Source organism: Passer domesticus, chromosome 10, assembly GCF_036417665.1.
Source record: "Passer domesticus isolate bPasDom1 chromosome 10, bPasDom1.hap1, whole genome shotgun sequence".
NCBI classification, from domain to species: Eukaryota; Metazoa; Chordata; class Aves; order Passeriformes; family Passeridae; genus Passer; species Passer domesticus.
In genome coordinates this window covers 37,417,813-37,440,993 of record NC_087483.1, presented here as the reverse complement: position 1 = coordinate 37,440,993, position 23,181 = coordinate 37,417,813, and the positions used below count along the sequence as shown (strand labels likewise).

General features: G+C 42.4%; 1 protein-coding gene across 5 annotated transcripts in view; it reads right to left on the bottom strand.

Moving 5' to 3' along the window:
* The window catches only part of THSD7B (thrombospondin type 1 domain containing 7B), a 490,174-nt gene that overhangs the window by 281,392 nt on the left and 185,601 nt on the right, over positions 1 to 23,181 (bottom strand). For 3 of the 5 annotated variants that reach the window (XR_010369499.1, XR_010369500.1, XM_064435252.1), the window contains exon 1: positions 15,147 to 15,280. The exons of 1 other annotated variant lie outside the window; for it this stretch is intronic. The gene's annotated coding sequence lies outside the window, so the exon portion shown is untranslated. Of the gene's footprint in view, positions 1 to 15,117; positions 15,281 to 23,181 lie in introns of those variants that run through there. One more of the 5 variants, XM_064435253.1, reaches the window with a different exon arrangement.

The window sequence follows — 23,181 nt, the reverse complement described above, 5'->3', positions numbered from 1 at the left end:
GGTGCCCTGAAAAGCAAACATTTTTTTTCCCAATCACTCTAGACATTTCACGTATTTCTCTCACACCATCTTCCTATCGGAAACCCCACCTCACTAAGTGAATCAAAGCCATCATCGTCCCTTATTCAAGTCTCTTCACAAACTGCTTGCTCTCACAGCATCTATCAAGTGTAATGTTAATGATTATGGGGAGATCGAGTTTATCTTTTGGTCTCCAAGCAGGTAGTTCATCATTCAAACTTTGTACTATTGGACTATAGCTAAATGTTATCTAAAGTCCATAGTTCTCTAATTTACTCTCTTTTCTCTCTCTCTCTTCTTTCCCTCTGCATCATTTTCTCTTAGAAAAATGGAACATCTTATAGTTAGGCTTCTCTACTTAAAACTGAAGACAACATGTTATACTCTGGGCACTGCTAAAAGACATAGCAAATATTAAAGAAAAATAGGAAGCGCATTTAAAAATATTTCTAATTTATATTTTTGGGCCTGGATCATTTCACTTCTCCTACAGAGTGGTTGCAGAAAGCTAGAAATCACTGAGAGTGCAATTTTCCCCCAATGCAGTCCAGCAGTGTATCTAAAGTCAAGGTTTCCTAACAGCTTTTTGTGAGAATTAAGACATTCTGGGATGTGAGCTATGTCTGCTGGTTGGGACTCATCTTCCAGAGGGATAAACAATGGAAGTTATTAGACTCCATATATCTTAAGCTGCCTCATACAAGCTATGTTTTCTCAGTCACAACTTTCTAGAGGTTTTTAAGCATGTGTTCCCCCATGCCAAACCCTGTGGAAAAATGCAACATAGCCCATTGCTGTATGTCAGATCAGAATCTGTGATTTTCCCAAATATTGAAGGACTCTACACACCACTCATTATAACACAGAGTTTCTGCTCTTCTCTTCACTTCTCTTTTCCAAACTGCCCTTATCCCAGACTCTCAGCTGCAGCAATTCCCAAAGCTTCCCAAACCCCTGCAGGCCCACACAGATTCCATGCAGGAGCTCAAACTCAGCTCCCAGCCTTTCAAGCACCAGACTCCAATCTGCTCTGTTGTTCAGCAATCTGTGTTTCCCTCAAGGCTGAATGCAGGAAGCAAAGCTGCATCCATAATCCTTGCCTGCAGAAGCAGATGCCTCAGCACCTCAAAGCACAGAGGATTACATCAAGTGCACGACTCTCCGCTGAAGAACGAATGTACACACAACTCAAAATACTCTGCTACAGGTTTTAGGGAGATCAAGAGCAACTCTGAAGATGGGAAGGAACCAAAAATCCCTAATATCTTCTTTTCCATTCTTGTAACTGGCTTTTTTTTTTTTCTGAAGCTACTTAGTCCTGCTCTACAACTGATGAATGAGACTCTATCAAAATCTTTCATAAAAGCAAGTAAAGCATAAAAAATATTGCATAAAAATGCAAAAAACCTCTTACAAATAAAACTAATTATAACTTCCTCCATTACAGCACAGTCATTCAAAACTCAACTGCATTAACTTTCATTTCATGCAAGAAAATTCTACTTGGAGAAGTCTGAATACTTCCTCCTATGCTGATGGCCCATGGACTACTGTGAGATATACACAGAACCATTTAGGGTGGAAAAGTCCTTTAATTAATGTCACGATCAAGAATTTACAACATAATCAGAAATTAGTATTTGTCATCTTTGTAGAATAAATATTTTATAAACATTTATAAGATAATGACTGGAGATTCTGTAGTTTCTAGTTATTCAGAAAGTTTCATGTCTTTGAAGAACATAAGTCAAGTTTCACTCATTACTCTAAATCATGAGTCAGGAAGGAAAATTAAGTCTATTTTTTAATGTTCCTTTTCTTGATCTCAGAGGGGCTTAAACGTGGCTTTACTAGAAGAATTTTGGGTTTAATCTCACATCAGATAAAGCTTTTCTCTATTTATCTCTGTAAAATTTTGAGGAATAAAGTCAAAAAGAGCATGGTCAAATCAAAAATAATGCTGTCACAGCAAAAATAAAAATTCTTCATGAACTGCAAAGACCTATTGCGGCTCTTGGTGCTTAAACCCAGAAGGATTTTTTCATTTATTAACACCCTGTCCTTGTTCAACAGCATACTAATGAAGTTAATCTAAAGGCTAAATTTCAATTATGAATCACAGACCCGCATCTCTGCTCCCTGATTGCTCAGATAATCTGAATTAAGCCTTCTCCTCTCCAAAGCACAATGGCTGACTGCAGATAAAAGTTCGCAAACATCAAAAATATTCAGTCCAGAAGGTAAAAATCTGACAAACACCTGTTTTCACATCCATTCGATAACTCTCTGGCAAAGTAATGATTTCTAGTAACCTGACAGACTGCTCGCTCACTTAAAATATGCTGCACAGGTTTGAACAATAAAAGGAACTGCAAATGTTTAAATCTCTCAGGCTTACAGCCAAGACAAAGTCTTCAGCCAGAGTAAAAAAGGGTTTCCATTTGCTAAAATAATTTAGGAGAAAATGTTTTCCTCTTGAGTACCTACAATGTATTTGTCCTGGAACAGAACCTCAGAGAGCCACTATGGAAAACCAAGATCAGGGAGAGGCTGTGCAGCTCTTGGCTATTAATATGCACGACTACAGACCAAAATGTGGTGCTTCATGACGTGCCAACGCAGCTCAAATAAGGAGCTGAAGCTGCAGAACTGGAAAAAAACAAAATATGAGTAATAACGACGACCTGGATCATTTCCTTCCAATTGCTTCTGCAAACAGAAGAGTGATGAAGCTCACAAGAACACCAAACTGTGCCTCTCCCCCATCTAAAAGACTGATAGGGAGGAAACACTGCATCTGCTTTTTAACAAGACAATAAAAGAAGCTGAAGAGCCAGCCTTTACTTTTAGCTGAGAGGATGAAGCACTGAAGGACTGCTCACTTTTGGTGGGAGTCAAAGGAGCAAGAGGGAAGCAGAACAGGGAAAGCCCTGAATCTCAGCTTAGGGCAAACCTGGGTCACAGAAACCAGAGCCTTCCAAACAATCTCTTGGAAGTGTTTTCAGCATAAGGTGTATGTGATTTCCAGACAATACAGCAACTCTACAGTCAACTCCTCCACTTCTCATGGGGAGGGAAACCTAGAAAGAGTAAATACAGCATAACCAATCTGACCATCTCTAGGACTAAAAACTTCCGAGATTTTCTTCCAAACCTAAGATAACACAGTAATAAACTCTTGCTTGACACACACTTATCAGCTCCTTCCATACTCCAAGAGTCAAGCTCCCAGACAGGGAGAAGACTGTCCAGACTCGCTGCCATTCCACAACATTAAAACACAGGTCAGCTATAGTCACACAATTTTTCACTGAGTAGTAAAGGCATTTTTTCCTCCTTCAAGTTAGATGAAGTCAGTCATTTACACCCACATCTTCACAGCAGCCACTGCACTGCTGAAGGTTTCTGCTGTCCTAAACACAAGTATCAATCCCTTCAATTATTCAGTTCTAGTATTCTTCAGGATATAAGCACAAATAGTTAATATAACCTCCCTCCTTAGTCTACTGGTACCCCTCTCCACTGCCTTTATCCTTCCAACACATGTCACCCAGTGGGAAATTGTCAGTGCCCAGACCCTGACACCATGAAAATAAATTCTTATCATTAAAAAAAAAAACAACTTAGATTTCTTTTTTCCCAGATTGTCATGATATTCACAATGTTACCTGTTTTGGCAATATTGACTCCTTGAGCACTGATACATACCTGGAAAATCATTTGGCAATCACAACCTTTCCAAGCCTGGAATCTTGCCGTTTTCAAATACAAACAGGTGCTTTGCTTTAGTGTTTGGCTGGATCCTGTGCAAGTTTTCCTCCATACCTTAGTCCTTAAATGAGCAACACAGTCTGAGCTGCCAGCCTGAGCAATAGGCACAGATGTATATGCTTAGCAATATGCTTGGTGGACATTGTCATTCATGGTTCTCACCGAAATACATCTTAATTGAGCAGCAGCATTACACCACAAATGAGCCAGAAAAAAGGGCCAACAAAAACGACAGACCACTAGAAATAATCTGTTGCCTTCTGGGTAAACTGCTCAATGCTAAAACTTATTATCTGTAAAAGCACCTTTTGAATCACTTTTGTTTTGCCCTGTGGAATACCTTAATGTTTCCACTAGTAATAAAATTTCTGGCTTGCAATACCGCCCTGGTCTATCAGACCGCAAGAGAAGGGAAGGGAAACAATGAAAACAGGGAAACACAGAAGTGCTGTTATTATTAAACCTTTAAGTTACAGAGTTAATTCCAGCTAAACACTTTTATCTCCTGCACTGCTTATATGAAGTGGATGTTTTTTTTCCAGAAGGAAATCTAATTTTAGAACCCTGGAATCAAACAACTCCGTGGCCATCCATATCTGCACTGACTCCACTTCTGCTACAAGTAATCTGTTAAGCAGCACATCCCCAGCTGGGGACTGTAATTAGGGTGCAAACTGCCATACAATCCCCTTGCCAGATTGATGAAGGAGACCTCTTACAAGGTGATCCAGAAGGCAGTGTTGAGATCATTAATCATTCATCCATCGAGGAGAATACAAAAAGCTATGCCACCAAGAGCATTACACTGCAAAAGTATCTTGACAGAACTAGCTCCTAAAAAAAAACTAGCGAACTTTTAATTAAAAGGTCAGGCATTAGTTACTGTATTATTTTTTTAAGTTTTAGATAAGTTCACTTCAAAAAAACCTTTATTCATATGTCAGAGGGAATTTGACACTCCTCCTTTGCTACTCCTTCTAAAAGCTTGATAATGATCAGCTCAGAGGGTTTTTAGCTCTGTAAGCAGCATCCCCAGATAGTAAACAAATATAACAGTAATCTACAGGGCAAGCTTAAATACCCTGCCAGGCTGCCAATATTTCAACCTGCAACCATTTGTTTTCAGGGATCTGAATTCACAGAAAATGCAAGTATTTTCAACAATGCATAACTGCAGACATTGTTAGCACAAAAATCCAGTCTACAGGGAGAACACCTTGAATACCTCCCTGATAAGGTCTGCACTGTCCATCCCAAGCACGTAAGTCCTGGCTCTGCCAAATATCAACTGAACTTTTTATAATACAATTACTATAATTAAATACTTCAACTATTTAAAGTTGAGTTTAAGCTTGTTTCCCTTCTTCATTGTTATTTGATCTAACGGGCAAGCTCACACCATCCTTAGAGAAATCACCAAACTACAGAGAGAAAAATGCAAAAATCAAGAACACTGAGGTACTCTAAAAGTGTATTAAAAGAGCTGGAAGTATTGGATACAACTTTACCATCTTTTGTATGCAATCTTATATTTTTCTTACCACACTCCATCCCAGATTCTCAACATCAGAAGTTTCTTATCTTCACACACATTTCACCTGAGCCCAGCCTCAGGAGAAAGGGGAGGAGGTGAATTCCTTTCCCTCCCCTCCCTTGAACTACCTGGGATTTAATAGAATTGCCTAGGAGACTCCTGCTGTTTCAGAAGCAATCAAAATCTATCCTATACAACCATCTACCAGACTAACGGAAAATACATTTTCCTGTAGAATGTGTGATAGGAAGGAAACTTAATCCAAACACATCATTGCATAGTCCAACAGGATTTGCTTACAAAATCTAAAATCTACCCCAGTGAAGGCAAGCTCCTAGAAGTAAAACAAAAAATAGTCAGCAGGCAAGTACTTTCTCTTATTTCAACTGTAAAAGCCAAATCTAAATCTTTTTCAACAATCAAGAGAAGAAATCTGCCACCCGTGGCTATTTAGTTAAACAAATGTAAATACTTTAAAAGCATTCTTGTTTGAAAATTAAGATAATTTCCTCTCAACTCTCCTCATTCCCTAGAGAAAAGAGGATTTTTCCTAAAGGATGCAATAAGGGATGCAAAGAAAAGGGGTAAGAAAACCCAACAACACTTTTAGCATCAAGTGCTTTTACAACAAGGACTCCTTTGCAAACCTAACTGCAGATAAAACAAAGCTTTTTATTTGTTTCTTCAGCACTATAAAGTTATGATTTCCAAACCCTTCCTTGCATGAAAAAGCATGTAAGTAATCTTCTGAATATATGAGTGAGAGAAGGAAAGCAGAAATAGCCTCACTATCATTATACAGAATCCTACAGGCAGCTGTGGAAACCCAGGCTCCTTAAAAATTATCGCCGTGTTAAAAATGCATAATCCATTCCAACAACAATCATATATCACTGATTCCCTCAATATTCACATTTTTCCAACACAGCCTGAACTATTGATAAGAGGTCAGCAACAGTAGGAATATGCATAAGATAATTCGTTTTATCTGATGCACCCCATACTTCTTAATTAGCCAGTAACACTAAAACATCACCTAAGAGAATGGAGCACAACTTGCAAAGACAATGGCTCAAGCCTGAAGATTACAAATGTGGGAAATCAAATGTGGCATCATTTGCTGAAAGGCTTTGTTAACAATCTCAACAAAGAGTTAAAAGCTTCAAAAAAATAAGGAAATGAGCTCACTGCACTGGATGGGCTAAGGCAACATCTAACCCTGCTGGTAATAGTTCTTGCACGTTGATCCTGCTCAATGGAATAAAAAGTATTAGACACAACACACAACTGAAGAAACGCTGCAATGCTTCAGAAGTTACACCCAAGTGAATTGTATGTTCATCTTATTTTGGAGCAGCAAACAAAAAAAACCTCCCCTCCTCCCCTTTTTGAGTCTTGCTGTATCATCCTTTACTGACATTAACATTGCTCTCCTCCTTAGGCAAGCCCTGAAAGCCTCTGATCCTTTATATCCTTTAAAGGGAGCAATTAATGCTGCAATTCAGAGTTTCTGACCTTTAACTCTCAGTCCCAGTAGTGTTATTCAGATTTTTCTTTTCAAGTTTAGCAGAAAATAGTAACTATTTGTATCTTCCTAAAGGCAGACGGGCATTAATCCTAACCTCAAATTGGAGTCCATTTTGGAAAAGTAATTTCTAAATTTTTCACTTCCAAATGTGCTCCTCCCTCTGCAGGATCAGATGCTTCCCAAACTCTGCCCTTCCCAACTATTGCAGTTTAAGTCTTGCCTTCCAGAGGTATTTTGGCAAAACACTTTGAAAATGCTTCCACAAAAGTTCTGCATCCCATGCTGCATTCCCCCCAGCATCCTCTGCAGGAGGATGCCTTTTGCTATGATTATTTTCAGTGAAGCCACAGTGCCAAGTTCCATTTTCTTTATTCCTGCTAACATCACTCCCCACCCAACCCTCCTGCCTCACATTTTTTCCCCACAGCTTCTTACTCAGCTGCCTTGTTGCTTCTTTCAGAAATATTCATAAAGAGCATCCCAGAACCAAAACAATGTACCTACTATTTACTGTCTTCATCTAATCTGTATTTTAAGCTGTCAAATACAGAGGCTGATTTGATGCCCTGAAAAACCAAGAACATGTCATGTTCAAAACTGCCCCACAAAGCATTTTGCATTTTCTTTTCAAAGAGTAATCAACATATGGTAGTCTTCTTTTACAAGGTGGCAAACACCTCATATACACATTCCAAAAGAAATATATATATATATATATCCTGCCCATCCCACTCCCTGTCTCAAATTAAAAAAAAAAAAAAGAAATCTGATAATTCTAGTCCATCAATACCTTTCTACTTTAAACCTTCCCTGATAAGAAAGTCGTTACAGCTCATCTGGAAGACTGACAAGCTGATATTTCTCTAGACCCAGAGAAAGGGTATTCCACAGTCAAGACTCTTCCAAATAGCCAGGGAAAAAAAGTTATACCTATTTAAACAGAGAGCAAGACAGGCTCAGCTAGAGCTGCACAGGGAAGGGGCAATCAACTTGACAGTAAATGTAATTAGTGTTATAATTCCTGCCAAAATTAGACATGATAGAAGCAGATATAACAAACGAATTTGACATGATATATTACCATTGATGTTCCTAAATATATAGAGGCTTTTTTGAAGGATGGGAGTAGGGTTTAACAGATTTTAAGGGAAAAAACAAATCCTGACAAGCCTCCATCACGTCTGTCTCCATCCTGTTGCTCATTAAACCTCTCCTTTCTGGCTCCTATTTCCTTCACAGTCAAAGTGGCACAAAACATCCTTTTTTTGCTGCAGATAACTAAAATCGAAGTTGCATCATGTCTCCTTTTCATGTCTTTTCTTCCCTCCCTGCCAATCAGAGGCTTCAAGCCACTTGCTTTCTGAACACATTTACAGTCCAAATCCATTCCTGAACAGCAGTTCACTTGCTTGCCTCTCTTGTTTCCACTGGCACTTACCAAAACTCCTTCCCATTACATCACAGCTCCATTCCAAGCTGCCATCTTCTCTTGGATGTCACTCACACATCCCTTTTCCCTGGTTCCAATACTAAATTTCAATAGAATCATAGAAACACGGAATGGTTTGGGCTGGAAGGGACCTTAAGATCATCCCACTCCAATTCCCTGACATGGGCAGGGAACCCTTCCACTTGATCAGAGCCCCATCAGCCTGGGCATAAAACCTAATTTACACCAGACACTGAAGAAGAATCCTTCCCAGCTCTGCCCCAAAGAAGCAACAGGAAGACAGAAATCCTCAGCACTCAGAGAGCTGGGCATGCTTTGGCTTCTCTGTTAATGAAAAAAAAAATTAGAAAAAGGGAAAAAACAAGTGCAACACAACCCACACCTCCCTTCCCAAAAGAAATGAGAACTGAAAGCTTATTTTGTTTTTGCCTCTGCTAGAAATCAACACTAAAGCTTTCATTTAGTCAGCCAAGTTTTATTACAGAAAAATTATGGCTTCATTTCAGGGAAAATTAACCTTTTGCTTATTTTGTTTCAATTTCCATTTTGCATCAAAGTTTTACTTAAAAATACACCGCAATGTCTAGACAAATTTTCCAAGTTCCCAAATCATCTGACTTCTGAGACAGTGACCTCTCATGAGCAACAGGCTCTCCAGGGATCAACCTTGTGTCCTCCCCAGCTGGAACCTCTGGGCTGCTTCATTTCCTGCACACCTGAATTTGCCACCAAAGTACCTGAGATGGAAAAAAAATCTAGGCCAGGCAGGGGTATTTATGACTTTTTTTATGATGGAAATTTTAAAAATTACTTTACCCCAAGAAATAAGTCTTTAACTGGACTTGTCTTTCCTATTGCAGCAAACACCGAGCATATTGCTGTTCATCTCCTGACGAATTACTCTGCGAGAGAATACAAATCATGTGTGCTGAGCTTCAGAAAGGCTCTGGAAGAGAGCTCTGTTTCAAGCCCCTAGAGACAAAAAGGCAGCCACAAAAAAGACTCCATGCCAGTGGAGAGCCTCCCTCGCTCACAAACACCAGTTTTAATCCCGTTCATGAACGGCGGGATTGCGCTTACCGTTACTGTGCCACATCCTCAGGCTGCTCTTCCACCCATTACAGTTGATGTATTCTCTGTTTTATTAACAGTAATTTAATTCAATATATATTCCTACACAGGACAGGTGATCTTTCTGACTATTTCAAAACATTTCACAAGACAGAACACAGATAAATTTTTTAATATCAAAACAAGAGACACACACAGATTTAAAAAAAAAAAAAGGAAGCACAAGAAGAAACCCTATTGCATGTTTCTGTTAGGATGACTTTGTAAAATAAAGTTTGCCATGACTGTCAAGCCTCCCACCACCTAAGTTTTCGTTCCTGAATAAATACCACACACTAAAAATTGATGCTCCATAAACTGCACCATTGCTGGAGAAAATGGCAATCACAGAGACTGCTGCTTCCTCCTTTACCAAAGGTGTATATCGTGTTTACTACAGATACCTGAAATCAATTACAGAATCATAAATATCTGCAGCCTACAGCTCTCAGAAGTGCTTCAGAAGGCATATGTTAATGCCCAGGAGTCATTTCCCCCACACTGCAGTGCCCTCAGGCTCTCTGCTATGTTCTCTGCTATCTGCTGATATCAAATTTGCAAGGAAAACCCAGCAATTCAGCTAAAATAGGTACTTAAGCAAAGATAAAAACATCTATCTAAAGACTCAGTACCACTGTCCTGTTATACATGGACAAAAAATTACATTTTTAGATATATATGCACACACACACTTATATACCCCACAATGTGCTGTGGCAACTTATGCTCTCCACAAATCCCCGTTGAACACACAGCAGACAGAATCCCACACTGCTGTCACCAAGTGCTGAAACAATGCCAATGTGAATTACAGGTTATTGTGGGAGATGGATCAGAAACAGCCACAATTATACCTAACAAGTGAAGAGATTGTTTCATTTATCTTTCTTTTGGAAGGCTATGCCAGTCTGACAGAGCCAAGTGGCACATAGTGTCTTTCTGTCCATTCCTGGCAAACTCAAGACACATAAGGAATCCCCTCTCGGCTCCTAACAAGGCTGGGATCAAAAGTTTGCCACATTAAGTTATTCTACCTCCAAACTTTCAAAAACACCCACTATTCTCTACCAGAATATCCCTTTCCTACAAAAACATTTTCTGTTCAAGCAACTGAGTCAGGAGAGTGACTATTTCTCCACTTTCTCATAGCTTTTAACTACCTTTAAATCTTCATTCCAACCTGTAAAACCCTTTTCCCTCTCTCCTGCTTCATTCCACCCCTTCAGATCACAGTGAGCTACCTCATTGCACTGGGTTTGCACATTCTGCCTTTATCAACAGAGTGCCTGCACAACCAAGGGACACAGGAGCCACCACTGGGATCAGACAGCAACTCATCTTGTGTGGGATTCCTTCCCCACCTGCCTGGGACATGCACGGACACCACACATCACACACACATTCTGGCCTTACATCACTAACACAGCTTTTTGTTTGCTTTTTGGTGGCCCTTGAACCTCTTTCCTTACCCATTCCATGCACTTGCTCAAAACAGCTGCCTGTTCTGTGAGTGCAGGTAGTATAGAAAAAAACCCAATCCCCTTTTAAAGTGGTTACCTTATTTTCAGACACAAATATGAGAATTAGCTAGATGGGACTGAAAAGAAAAACTAAGATGCTTTTCCAAAAAAATTCCCAGAATATTTTGTTTCAATCAGAACAAAAGCTTAACAAATAAAAATCACAATAGAAAAGAAGCACAACTAAAATCATTCCCAACAAAAATGAAGCAGCATGTCCTTAATACTCAAGTGTTTTAACTAAATACAGCAGAAGTACAAAAGAATGCCTTAAGATGACTCAATAAGGAAGCATTCAAAGCAGAAAGAGCATTACCAGCATGTTCTTGATAAGCTTGCCAGTCCAAAGCACAGTGGTTTTTTGCTCTCTTGTTGCAAACCAGACTGCAGACAGTGGGCACTTGTGCTTAGACACAGAAGTAAGGTAGGACAGGTCACCAGTGACTCAGAGGCTGGGGCTCTGCAGCCTCACAGAGCAAGCAGAGAAACCTGCCTTCCCTGCAGAGTTTCTGGTTCTAAATGACCCACACAGCTCCCATCCTCTGGCATAAACTCCTGGATTATTTTTTTTTTTTCAAATAAACAGTACTTATTTTGCCTGTGGTGCTTTATCTGTTTCTCCTCCCACAGCACCCACTTCACCACCCTAGAAGCAGCTTTGGATGAGATGGGATGCTCAGCTTCCAGGAGAGTTCAGCATCCCTCAGCTCCATCCTGGTGTCACCCAGCAATCACACCCCCCCTTTCACACCCCACCTTCACACTTACTTTACATTACATGATACTGGGGCAAATAACAGAAAAGCTGGAATGCAATCTCAGTAAAAAAAAAAAAAAAAATCAATATTTTCAAAGTTCAGGTTAAGAAATGAAGTGATGTGTGGGCAAAAACACAACAGTGTGGGAGGACCCAGAGCACACAGAGAAACACACCACAACTGCACAGAGTTTGGCCACAAAGTCTGATGCCATTGTATCATAAAACTCAGTTATAACAAGGCATGACAGCCCATCCACAGCTTCTCAGCTTCTCTGGTTTAGAGGAAAAAACACACAAGCTCTCAGCCCTAGGCAGCCCCAGCAGGACTCCCCATCCTCAGCCGCACCCGGCAGCACCGGAGCCTGTGAACTGCTGCCAGAGCCAGACAAATTTTCATCTTCTATTACCTTAACAAACCACAGAGCAGCTCTGTCTTGTGAAAACAATGCTTTTGCCTCACCCTACTGGAACAAGCCCCCCGAAATTCAATGAAGTTCCTGAAAACTGACAAGCCAGACACACGGTTTTTGAACAGGCTTTGAGGCAGTCCATCAGGTCAGTTTCTCTCACCTACAGAACGCCTGGAGAAGTTCCCCAAACCAGCTCTGTGTCAGGTGGCTCAAGCAGACAGGTCTCTGCTTTCCCCCATCCACAGCACTGAGCACAACCCATTAAAGCCCAGCGTACACTTATAATGGGGAATAAAAAACTTACCTCCCTGAACAACAGCCTGGAGGCATTTCCATCACCTCTTTAATCTGCAAGAGCATCCCTGTTGCTCAGCTTTCATAATCCACTTCAGTTAAGGCATGGGGGTGCCAGCAGCAGTGCAGGGAAGCAAAGCAGACACAGGTACTTGTGGTGTCAGTGAAGCCCTGTCAGCTCAGGGTAATTTATTTTTTGGTATTTTCTTATCCCACTCTTTGCTTACAGCTTACAAAGCCAGACAAGCTTAGTTGCCTTGGACACCTGGATGAAACCACTCACACCACAGCACACCTTCCACCACACTCCTCCTGCTCACCTACCAACAGGGAGGCAAAAGCTTCCAAAGTACAACCACCACCCGGGCTTTCCACTGCCCAAAACCACTCCTACATGGCCACCTTTGTGCTATTATTCAGCACTGAGCTTGGCACAGGGTACCTGCAGCATCTGGGGCATTTCTCCTGCCCCAGCTCAGGTTCCTCATGTGCTCTCCTCTACTCCCAGCCACTGGGGTAGCTGCTGCTGTGCCCAAACACTAAAGCAGGAAGTGTCTAAAGAGGCACAAGAGCTCAGCTCATCTGAGGGCATGTAAGACACCAAATACTGGCTAGGTGAAAAAAAAAATTCTATTAAGGAGCAAGGAGACCCATGGGAATCGCCATTCCTGACTCAGAAGCCCCAGAAGTTCTGTGCCACTGAAGGCAGCAGCCCAGAGCCTCCACCAGCTCAGCACGTCAGCAAACACGCGGCGTGCGATCTTATCGGCCAGGCTTTCCAGTGAACACACATCCCTAGAAAGCAGCCACCACAAACACCGTTTTCCTGAATATCATTACTGATCCAGAAGTAATGAAATAGCAGATAATATGGCCCCAGGGTACAAATCAACCACCTACCCTAATGCATACAGATGGAGCTTAACAGCTCTTTTGGTCTGCCATTACCAGAGTGAAATGGGATCTTTGAAACGCCATTGAGGCAAGGCAGAAGAGAAAGTTTACTAATGAATGATGTTTACTTCTGATTCTTCAGAAAATGCTTTTCAATGCTGTGATCTAAAAAAAAAAAATCCTCTGTTTTCATGTAGGAAGACGACTAGACGCAGCTTCCCCTCAGAGAGCCAAGATAAAAAAGCAGAGTTGTGCAATCTCCTGCTCTTCCCTCGTGTTGCAGAAAAGACTGCTGAGAACAGTGTCTCGATAATATTTGTAACAATTAACAAAGAAAACTTTATCCAGTCCCACCAAAGCAAGCAGCAAAACCATCACAACTCACAGCAGGGTCATGCTCTCCTTGCTGATGTTCGCAGCAGTAAAAGCAGCAACTTCCACAGTGCTCTAAAACCAGCTCTGCACGATGTAAGGCACAGGCAGGCACAGAATCCCCCTGCTTTCATCCTCAGAGAAATTCAGCACTTAACACCTCGAGCCTGCCCCCACAAAGACACAAAGTTGTGCATTCTGAGCTGGTCTCAGCCCCACGGACCAGCCGAGACCCAGCAGAGCCCACACCCCCCGACACAGCCCTACCTGCCTTCCCTGGGAAGCATCCCTGGACTCCAGCACTTCACTTTAACACCATCTCCCTCACCTCTGGCACGGCATTACCTAAATTCCACTGGAATCTTTTCAGAAACTAACGAGCTCAATACTTCTTTCAGTTTCCTTAAAGTTTGAAGATTTCACCAAGCAAGTTGATCAGCCACGCAAGGCACCTGTGTGATACAAGGCACAAACAGCAGCTCTCTGCCGTCACATCCTCTCACAGGTACTTTCAGTGGTACCCACTTCTAACAGGTAGATTATGCCACTCACCTGCACGCACAACAGACATTCCTTGTACAACTTGTTCCAAAAATTACATCCTCAGGCAATCAATTCTTTAAGTTGGTTTTCTGTATTCATTAGCGGAATTCACCAATATATTTCAATTATACAAAAAAAACTGGAGGCAGTGGTCAGCAAGTACTTTTTTATGACCCTCATCTATTCTTTTAAAAGCCTTCTACAGAAACGCTCAGGCAGGCACAGGAGTGGGAGGGAGAGGAGGAGGAGGAAAGGAGCAGCATTACAGAGTCCTCATCACATCTTCACATAAATAAAGTCCCAACTCTATACGCTTTGACCTTGAATGAATAATAATACACAAAATAAACACAAGGACGAGCACAAATTAAGAACGAACGTTCAAAGTAATGAATGGTTAATGAAGGAGCGCATAAGCGTGCCTTGTTTTAAAACACTGATTGAAGAATCGACGGAGGGAAAACGACAACCCAAACACATCGCGATGCTGTGACTGGGGGTGGGCGGGCAGGTGAGAAAGTCGGGGTTCGGAAGCCAACCTGCGCGACAGAGAGCCCGGAGCCAGCGGCGATCGCGCTGCCCGCGGCAGCCGCGCTACTTTCAGCGCTGCTCGGCGGTGCCGCACCGAGCCCGCCGGCGGCCGCCGCTGCCCGTCCCCATCCCAACTTCACCTGCCTCTTCACCTGTCTGTTCACGGAGCTCCGCGCCTGCCCCGCTCCTCCGGAGCTCGGAGGAGCCGGACCAGCGCGGGGGATGCGACCAGCAGCGAGACGGGAGATCCCGGCCGGAGCGGTCCCAAAACCGCCGCAACTTCTCCCGCGCGGCGCGGCGCGACCCGGCGGGTCCGTCCGTCCGTCCGTCCATCCACGCACCCACACCCCCGCCCGCGGAGCCGAGCCCCCGGACCCACCCTCTCCCCCGGCAGCGGGGCGGCCGCACCTCCTCGCATCCCGGAGCGCGGCATGGAGCCCGGCGCGGCGCGCTGCGGCGGGAGGTCTGCGGAGCCGGCGCCGCGGGCGAGCGGGGCGGGACGGGCGCGCAGTCCCCGCTCGGCCCCGCGGCGCGGAGGGGCCGCGGGCGGAGCGAAGATGGAGGAGGCGCGGCCCGGCCCCCGCCCGGCCCCGCGCGGAGCGGCGCGCGCGGCGCCCTCTGCCGGGCGGCGGCGGCGCAGGGCCCAGCGCTGAGGGGAGCCGGGAGTTGTGCCCGGGGCGCAGGGCCGGGGGGTCCACGGGTGCTGTTAAACACGCGCTAGCGCTGCAAATCTAGTCAAAGCTGAATTGTAGCTGCATGCTTGCCCCGCACCGAACTGCCAACAGCAGTTGGCAATTGTCGCCAACCTCCTCACGCGTTGTCACCAATCTCCTCACGCTGCTCGCCGTGCCGTGCTGAGGGTGCTCGCAGGGCTGAGGGTGTTCGCCGTGGTTCCGTAACAGCTCCAGGCAATCACAGAATTACTGAAGCGATTGGGTTGGAAAAGCCCTCTGAGATGGTAGAGCCCAACCCACGATCGATCACCACCTTGTTAACCACACCATGGCACTGAGTGCCACATCCAGGCTTTCCTCAAGCACCTCCAGGGATGGTGGCACCACCGCCTCTCCAGACAGCCCGTTCCAATGTCTGAGCACCCTTCCTGTGAAAAAATTCCTCCAAATATCCAACCTGAAGGGCCTCTGGCACAGCTTAAATCCATGTTCTCTCATGTTGCCACTTGTTACCCACGAGCAGAGCCCAACCCACAGCTGGCCGCACCAGGTGGGAGCTGTAGACCCTGAGAAGGTTCCCCTGAGCCTCCTCTTCTCCAGGCTGAGCCCCCTCAGCTGCTCCTCATCAAACCTGTGCTGCAGAGCCTTTCCCAGCTCCCAGCCTCTCAATGCCCATCCTGAAATGAAGGGCCAACAACTGAACACAGAATCACCATCTTTGCCCAAAGAACACTGGTCCCAATTAGTTTCAAATTCATCTAAGTCATATTTTTGAGGGAAGTAATTAGTGCAAGAGATCACCAAACTGGCGGAAGTCCTCGATTAAGGAGAGAATATTTATTGATTGCAGGGAGGATACTGAATCCATCACTTTTTAAATACATGAAGTGAATGATCTCAGTTTACTTTATCTGCACTATTTAAAAATTCAAATAGGCATTATTCTGCAGAACCCCTTTTTTTTTTAGACAGTCATTATTCAGGAAAAATTAATGCCTATATCAAACTCAGAGAGTAAGAGGTGACTGTATGCACAACGAAATTACTTCAGTATCTATTCCTGCTTTTCCCACAGTTCTCATTTCTGTTAAAGAACAGAACATCCCTTGTGTGTTAAAGAACCCAAGGGATAACCTGCTCAGGTTTTGAAAATGTCAAGGTTCACTTGGACATTTTCCATTTAACAAGAATAACATATAGTATTTTAATGGGCATGGTTGCATCATCTATGAGCCTCAGTTTATTTTCTGTTTACAGAAATATCAAATCTTCATGCAAGGATTGTTCACATCATTTACAAACTCAAAATGAAAACAGAACTTCATTATAGTAGATGTTGTTCAAAAAAATCAGTGTTTCTACTTTCAGAGAGTACCTTACAAAGATGGGAGACAGAAGAGTAGAAGTGAAGACAGATGGATGATACACATCATAAGATATGATATCCTGATCAGAGATTGAAACACAAACTTCCTGGCTCTAGGTCCAGCCTGTCCCATTGCTCTCATGAATTATACAATCCTGGACATGCGCTGGGGAAGGAGAGTTCACCAGAGATTGCACACAGCTGGTCAGGAGTGTTACAAACGAAGTTTTGTGAGAAAATTTGTATCTGTCAAAGTGGAAACACTTGCCCAAAGATGATTGGTTTTAAGAAGGTTTTTTTCTTGGCTCTCTCCCAGGTCAGAGAGCCCTACCCCCAAGAGTGAGTGACAGAGGGCACCACCAGGGCTGCACCAGCCCCAGCTTCACTGCCCTCTTTTTTCCATTGAAAAAATTGTAAAGGTCTCATTTTTGCCTGATACAGAATGGAAGACACCTCTTGAAATGTCAGGAGTTTTTTGCAAGTGACACTTCCTTTTTCCTGACTGGCTCTGGACTACAGGTAGTTACACTCTCTTTGCCTCCTCACAGCCCTTGTGATGTTTGCTAAAAATAGCCCCACTTTGCCCCTCATGCTTAATCTGGAGTTGAAGCATATGGGGAACTGCAGTGCTGCAATTCTTAGCTTAATTTGCCAATGCGGAGTTTGCATTAATCCAGCATCTGGATATGGGAGCCTGAACTCCTCCCTGCAGCCCCAAGAGTGGCACTAATGAAAAGAAGAGGCAGCACAAGAGGGCAAGAGAGCCCTCACAGCTCTCCAGCCAGCTGAGTGCCAGCTCCCTTCATCACACACATTTTGGCTTTGATTCTCTTCCTCAGGACTTCTTTTTTCCTCAAAATGTTCATGGATGACTGTATATACCTAAAAGATGTGTAGGAAATTAATACAGAGTGAATATGCATTAAATACATTGAGCAAACCTGGTTTTTTTTCAATTTTAATAGACAGGCTGAAGGATGAGACCAAGAAGCAGCAACAGGAAAATAAAAGCACAGAAAACAGAGTGGAAGGAACTTGGAACTCGAAGTAACCTGTTAGGTTGGGTTTTAGCCCAGATCACTCATTCTTTCTTTGTGTTTCTGCTACCTGTGATCCTCTTGTTATGTGGATCTCTCCTGCTTGGTGGGGCCCAAAGAAAGAAAACTGGTACCCGAGTGCTGCAAGGCCTGCAAGGTTTAAGCCAGCTCTTGCTTATGGATGACTGGCCCAGCCTAAGAAGGGAATAACAAAGCTGCTTGAATGACAGCTTGGATCAAGTTCATAATGACCTGGTTTGTACAGGCCAGGTGTTATGTAGATTGGAGCTTGTTATTGTGAAAAATTTTGGCAAGGCTTGCGATGCAACAGCCAGTTCCAGCAGAGCTGGGCAGAAAGCCACAGACTACAGGCAGGTCCATCTTCAGCAAGATGGGCAAAGCAGCCACCTCCTCCTGTACTCGGTACTGTGGGGACCTGAACCAACCTGCCTGCACAGCATCTGGAATACAGCTTATGCAGGAACAGCGAGCAGTTTCAAAACATGGCATTCCAGGCTTAAAAACAAAGAGGTAATCTTGCATAAAAACACGGCGCCAAGTTTTTGTCTGTTTCTCAGGGAGCAAAGATTCAGAGCAAAACGGTACAAGCCACCCACTACAGCGCTAATGGACAGTGAGCAAACTGTTACAGAGTGTCCCTATCAATACTTTCTGCATTTGTTAGGAAGGCTTTCTTAATACTTTCATAACTCACTTTTTATGTTATCTAAAAGTAGTTACTAGAGTAATGTGGATGAAGAGCTGTCGAAATTAGGGCTCACCTATGATTTGTTCTCTCAGTCTCTATCATTAATATGCACACTATGATTTGTTACTAAAGCTAGTTGGACTTCAGTTTTATTCTTTCTGTAGATGGCCATTTTTTTCAAAAGAGGAAGATTAAAAAAAACTTAGGGAAAGCGTCTTGGGTGCAATTTTTGCAGTAATAATTAATGTGGAACTCAGGAAATAGGGAGTCTTTTCATCAATACTCAGCATTTATTTCTGTGCCCCAAGTTAATAGAAGGGACTGACAAATCAGAGCAAAGCCAGTTAGATTAATAGATCAGGTTTCTATTTTTTTATATAAGACTTATAAGACTTTGTGTGTTCATAGTGATGTTTTTACACTGTACCACAAAAGCTAGTACAACTCAAGAGAAGAAATCTGAACTATGTGAGCTTTACCAGGATATTCATAACTTTACCAAATAAATGACAGCTCTTTCCATATGGAATGTTGTGTCAGTTTTCATATTGCACCGTGGAAAAGCAGCAGAAAGCCAAGCAGAAAATGAAAGGCTGACACAATGGATTTGCAGCCCAAAGGCACAGCTTTAGGTAATAAGTACATGTAGTCAGGGACAAAGTAGGAGTGGTTAGTTGGCTTTAATGCTCCATGGAAAGGTGGGTTATGAGGAGTTTTGTACATCTCTCACTGTTTCAGAACTTACACTGAGGTTTAGAAGTTATTTTTAATAGTCTATTACAAGCTGGGATCATGAGAAACTGAATAAAAGAAATTATCCTCTCATCCTTAGGGGCAGTGCCTCAGAAATCGATGCTAATGAACAGACTGCAGCACAGGGAAGCTTGCATTTCCCCTGCTGCACCAATTTTGTGCATTCACAAGGGACGCTGCAAGTGCCATCATGTGTAATTAGAATCAGGGAAGGGGGAAAAAAGGATATCATTCATTCACACTTCTCATGGTGTCATTTCTTTGTGGCAGATTTAACTGAGATTAAACAGGCATTCAGTTTAATACTAGTCCTATTAAGGACCAAGCATAATTTATTTTTAATTATGGAGTTATCAAGACACCAGCATAATTGATGGCAGCCCTGTTGTGATCATATCCTTAGATGATGCCTTCTTTAGCAACAGAAGAAATTCATTCAGGCAGGATATCTATCTTTACCAACGTTCTAGTTAGAGCACACCTCTGTGAATAGATCCAGCCAGTGTTAATGCTGGATCTCAACCCACCACCCATTAGTGAGTACAATACTCAAATCCCAGTGTGCATCCCTGCCTGAACCTGAAATAATTCTGAACCAGGGTTTGAAATCAATCCTCCCTGCGGCACAGACCTGCAGGGGCTGATCAGCACAACAGCCCCCTCTTCCCCACAACCCATCTGTCCCTTCCTATTCTTCTGCACCCCACTGCCCCACAAATGGTGGCAAGTGTTTCTCAAGGGACACAAAGCTCCTTTTTACATTACTTTACTGCACACCACAGTTCAAGGCACAGGTAGTAGAGGGTGTAAGCTGGAATCATTTATCCTGTTCAAATATCAAGATCATGTTGAATGTTATTTTTGAGAATGCAGGATCAGACCTTTTGGTGCCAGTGATGGGTTGAAGATGGAGGAACACTTACCAAATAAATAATCACTACAAATTGAAGCACAGAGCAGAACTCCTACAAAAGACCAATTATCTTGCTGGCTAGAGCCCCCAGAGCTTAAAACCGTGATACCCTTGTTAATGTCTGAGGAAACACGACAGTTGCATTTGTGAGTAAGAGAAAGTCCTTTTTAAGTACCGTGCTGTGCAGGTTAAAGAAAAACATGAGTAGGGTGCAGCATGAAGCAATGCATCTGCCACCTATTCACCAGCCATGGCAGGGCAAGAAAAGCTGCGATGGAGGCTCTTCACAAGCTATTAACCTTTCCTGATTGGAGTCTTGCTTTACAGAAAGAGCAGCAAGCACCCACTCAAAGAAGGGTCTCCCTGCAAATAGTAACTGGCAATAATTTAGCAGCTGGGAACCTGTCAAGTGTTAAGGTTTTTTGTCCCAATACACTGCTTATTTAGTAAAAAAAGTGATAACAAGAGATAAAGAAGGCTCATGCTAGTGACTAGTAATTAGATTTGAAATCTATTGATGACTATGGAGCAGAACACTAAAATTAAAGATATTTTCTAATCATTATGGCTTTGCTTTGGGTTTTTTTTTCTCTCTCTATTAGTGCTTCTGTTCCACTGCTTTAATTAAGTGTTGAGTACAAGGTAGGGGATTTGCTCTACACAATCAATAATGGCATTCTGATGCTGATTTTAAATTGACTTGCTATTTTTAACATGCTGCTTAGTTATTGCCTATCATCCTTAGTCACGCCTTGGGCCCTGCAGAGACACGCCAGCACAGGAGGTTCCCAAGAAGGACTTTGTCTCAAGGAGGTTGAATCCTGTTGCATTCTTCTGGGGATCCACTGAAGAGAGGAATGGTCCCTCCAAACATGCCAGTGGTGGTAAGCACTTTTCGCATGTCTGCAGAAATCTGGTTTGGCTCAGGCATGCTCACAGTGAACAGCTTTCACTTCCTATCATACTTTACTGGATTTAGCTGCTTTTATCTCATGAATGTTTTACAAAGCCAGTACACATAAGTACTTCTAACACTACAAAAAAAAAATCTGCCCTGATAATACTCCAGATTCATGGTATTGGAATGGCCTGGGTTGAAAAGCAGCTTACAGATCATCTCATTCCAACCCCCTGCTATGGGCAGTGACACCTTCCACTAAACCACATTGCTCAGAGCTCCATCCAGCCTGGCCTTAAACATTTACCTTGATGCAATTTATTATTTCAATTGACTGCTGTTAAATTCCCTGTCAAGTGAGAAAAAACCCCATGAAATAGGAAAATGTTCACTCTATAAATGGCAGCATTTTTTAAGACAAAAAAAATTTAAATTACAGAACAGAAATGGGATGAAAGAACAAACAGAAATTCAGCCAACAGATTAATATTCAGCCAGATTTTTCAGAAGGTTTCTCTGATTTGTGTTGTACTAGAAAGCAGCCATCACTTTTTGCCTAAAGAAGCAAAGATGAGAGGAATGTTCAACTCTGCTAAGAGCCTTCCCTTCTCACCAGGTCCCTTTCCTTCTCCAGGGGCTACCTGTTTAATGACTAAACATCACAGCACTCTCCAGAATTTGTATGCACCTTGTGTACCTTTGAAAAGCACTTAGAATACCAGAGCATAAGTCCTCTCTGTCTATACATGCAAACACAATGAATGCATTATACACAATTTTCCATCACCTTATCAAGCTTTTCATAACTTTCTAGAATTGCACTTTTCTGCAATTTTAAAATAAAGTAACATACTAAATTTAACCAGTTTCCAGCAGTAAGCATTCAATTCAATAGTGAGGATTTCATTAAAACATCATTCATATCTATGTAAGTAGGATATAGGTAGAACAGAGCTCAACTAAAGTTCAAGAACAGCCACAAAACATTTGAAACTATTTTTGCAACGTTTTTAAGGAAGGTTTGAAAAATGATCCCCTACGTTTTTCTTCCTCTGTATTTAAGGGTGATAGTGAATTTGTCTGACACTTCCAGGGAAGCCAGGAGTTTAGGTTCATTTCTCCTGAAGGTTTGCTTACTGTGCACATCATTTCCCACCCAGGCTGTCTTGCCACAAAAACACTGCAGCCTCCTAACAGCATTTAGGACTTAGTTCAGCGTGTTTGTTCCTCTTTTTTCCATGACAAGTCATCTCCCACAAAGCCATCCTATGCAGCACATCCAGGAGGAGCAACAGGAGGTGGAATAATGGATCCAAATTCTTCTGAAGGCAAAGATCACGAGGTGTTGAATGCCTTAATATTACTGACTGATTAAGGCAACAGTTACTAACTTTATTAATGTTTTCCTACCTTTGAAATCCTCACCTAGTTTTTCTTTCTCTGCTTTGCAGTTATTTCTTTTCCACTTTGAATGCCTATAGAAGTTGAAACGGTTCATTTGACCCATGGTCTTACTAACTACGAGGTTGCATTTTTGAATTACATTTCTCTAATTTTATCTTTTTTTTTTTTTTAACAAAGACTATTTTAAAAGACACCTTTTGTAGTCCTGGAACCTACATACATATGCTGAAATATCCCTTCTTTCACTATATCCTTGGTTTTCAGCACCATATCAGACAAATTTACTGCACAATATGGGTTTTTTTCAGATGCCAAAAAACAATACAACTATTTTAGGAAAAATCTCATTGCTTCCTAAGGATAAAACTAACTGCTGGTGGAACTCTCTGAACTTTATATTAGTCTTTGTTGAAGCACTGCAGGATTAGTTATAATTAACTGTCATCATGTCATTTTTCTCCCAAAGACTCAGATTAAAAAGAAAAGGGGTAAAAAAAAAATCCCCTAGTAGCAGCCATGATTAAAATGTCTCTCTTTGTTTCCCATCCCAAACTTCATTTTTAACTCACAGGGGTCACAAGCTCTTCTCCACATACATCTCAGTTTTCACATAGATACCTGGGCCTTGTCTACAACAAAAAAATAAGCATTTTAACAGCAGCTGGAGAGACAGTTGTTCAGAAGTTATA